Source organism: Triticum dicoccoides, chromosome 2A, assembly GCF_002162155.2.
Source record: "Triticum dicoccoides isolate Atlit2015 ecotype Zavitan chromosome 2A, WEW_v2.0, whole genome shotgun sequence".
NCBI classification, from domain to species: domain Eukaryota; kingdom Viridiplantae; phylum Streptophyta; class Magnoliopsida; order Poales; family Poaceae; genus Triticum; species Triticum dicoccoides.
In genome coordinates this window covers 19,579,453-19,582,548 of record NC_041382.1, presented here as the reverse complement: position 1 = coordinate 19,582,548, position 3,096 = coordinate 19,579,453, and positions in this window count along the sequence as shown.

Here is a 3,096-nt window from a genome sequence, read left to right as displayed (position 1 = left end):
TATCAACTTGATGTATCAACAAATTCCCATAAAAGAATTAACTAATTCTTTTTTAGCTTCTCTGCATATATTTGAAACATAGAGAAGATATGTAGAATTAAAAGAACATAAGAGGCAAATCCAATAAGTAAATAAATTTATATGTAGACCAAACAAACAAGGGCCTCCATCGTAAATATAGAGCAATACGGTGCAATGCCTAAACTTGAAACACTCTTATTTGAGGAACAATATGTGAATTCAACAGTAAGTAGTAAGGGCCTACTTGTTTTGCAAGATTAGGGGCTTTTAAGCATATTTCATAAAGATAACTCCTAAGGTTCTGCATGCTTCTTCGAAAGAGAGAGCAGAGACAAGGTATGCATTTGATGTTCGATATGAGTTTTAAGGAACTAGCTTATATTGTTGAAATGTATTGCATGTGTCTTTCCCCATAAACATAGGCTTCTTTTTTGTAGGATAACTAGTGTATGCAATTCAATATAGTATTATAGCCGAGAGGTCCCAAATTCAAGTCCACACAAACATATATAGCTATCTACAATCTACATTGATGTTGCGGCTAAGGTCTTATTGGTCATCGATGGGACAAAAAGAAACTGTTTATCTGCCTACTTCATAGAAGTCTATACAAAACCAATTTTTTTGTTTATGCTAATTGTAGGTTATTGTGTTGAAAGTATGTTGCCTGTCCGTTTATATAGTTTGTGGTTGGATCTTATTTTGGTTGGGGTATTAGGTTAGATACGTGAAACTTAACAGAAATCTGATCAAAAAATAGCAATAAATTGTATCTGTGGCCTCTTAGATTCTACCTGTATAAGAGCTTGATTAGCCAAGAGTAAGTAAAACTATTACTGAAAAGGCAGCCATGTGTGAGCATGCGTGTTACTGACTAGTACTAGCAGAGTACGTAGTTCGTAAACAAAGCACTAAAATATTACCCTAAGCCATTTATTGAAATCGAGTGTGGTGGAAGGAATAGAGCACTCCTACATATGTACAGGTTTGTTACCGGCTAACGTAAAATTAGTGTGCTCCCCGGTATTCAGCTGAAGTTTGAACTGAATACTGGGCAGCTCACAAAATTTACATCCAATCCTACAGTTACATGAGTAAAATTGCATAAGCTTAATTAGAATATTCGGGAGGAAGGATCTGACCGTATGGACGGTGAACCGCGGCATGCAGTGCGTTTTGTCCATCTGGACCGGAGTAAGACAGGTTGCCGCCACTTGCGCTGTGCAACATCTCTGCGATGTGCTTGTGACCCAAGGAGACGGCTAGGTACAGCGGCGAGGTGCCCGATCCAGGATGCTGCGCCAGCCCTGGATCCACCCACATGAGCATCCCGACCATGCACTTGCTTGTTCCCAACCTGATGGCCTCGTGCAAGGCCGTCTCCCCACCAAGGTTGAGCTTCCTCAGCACCAGCACCGTCCACTCATGGCCGTAGAAGTCGCCGAGCTGACAAATTAAGTGGAAAAGCATCCTGAGGTTTCCCGACCTGGCGGCGTAGTGCAGTGGTGTGTTGTGGCCGTCGACGTCGTCTATCCACTGGGTCGCCTGGAAGATCATCTTGACGCACCTGAAGCAAGAGTTCCCTTCCAATGAGATCTGATCGGCGACCGACCCGTCCAGGTCCGGCACCGTCAACCCGCGATGATGCGGCGCGCTTCCGTCGCTGTCGCTGTCGGTGTTCCGTCCCCGCCTAAGATCCTCCAGCTTCCGGCAGTGCCCGCATGCGGCGGGCGCCAGAAGCACAGCGGGTACTTGCGGATCAATGGATACGCCATACCGCCGCCGTTGCTCGAGGAACTCGGCGAAGGTGCCAGATCCTGCTCCGCAGCCATCGCCCAGCGAAGGAGATCCGCTCTGGTAAGGGGATGGTGGACTCAGATCTCCAGATTCACTAGTGCTGCTCCACGCCATTGTGTTTTCTTTCTTTTAAGCTTGTGTGTGGGTGTCTAATTTCCTCTTCAGTTGCTATCTCGGAGCATACGACTAGCCACAATGGATAGTAACATAGAGCATACGACACGCGATAGTAACATAGAGGAGTAACATATGTGTGATAACATGCAACACTTCATTTATTAAGCTATAGAGATATGTGTGATGTTACTAATACTAATAGTAACTAGCTATGTTATCATATGTCTCTATTTCTTCATTTATTGTTTGTCACATCATCTATTTTATCTAGATATATGTGATGTTACTACTACTTATGTTACTCCCACTATGGGTAGTCTACCTCGTGGATGGATTGGTAGTAGTAACTTAGTTACATTGAAATTTGCCCACCTAATTAACCATCACATTCAACAAGGATTCCAACTCATGCAAGCTACCAACTCCAGATCCACCATCTAACTAAGTTTATTTTTTTCTTGCAACAGGACTCGGGGTCCATGCACATGCATGTGACCCCCCTCCTATATTTTTTTGATGTTGCCAGTGACAAAATCAAGGAAGATGCCTCTAGAGTTGGCATCTGGAGTTGGCACACAAAGTCTTCCTTCTCTCTTAATATACAACACAAATATCTTAGCCGTTCTCTTTGGCACACACCCATGTGTAACCGATCAGACAAAATCAATGAAGAAAGCTAGTTGCTTGAGGTATTGTTAGGTTAGTCCAAGATTCATATTGGGCATCTCACATTTTGGGTAGCGCCGCTGGTATGTGTCTGCTTCGAATCTGAGTGACAGCTGCTGCTAATAGCCACAATCTTGAAATGGATCAAAATGAATTTGTAAAGTACTTCTCCGTAAAGAAATATAAGAGTGTTTAGATCTCTAACGCTCTTATTTTTCTTTACAGAGAGAGTAGAACATAGAAAAGACAGTAAACTAGTTGGCAAGCGACCCGCCTAGGTCCGGCACCGTCAACACGTGATGCTTCTTCGTGCTTCGGTCGCTGTGTTTTTTGGTTTGTGTTCTTTTTCGCATCTGAACAAGATGGACATAATTTGGCTGTTTCAAATTTTTTGGTAGAATCTCAATGGAAATAGAGAAGCAAAATTTAAATTTTAGTATGAAAAATTGGAAGATTTTGAATGGAATTTGAACAAAAAATTGAAAACAAGCTTTT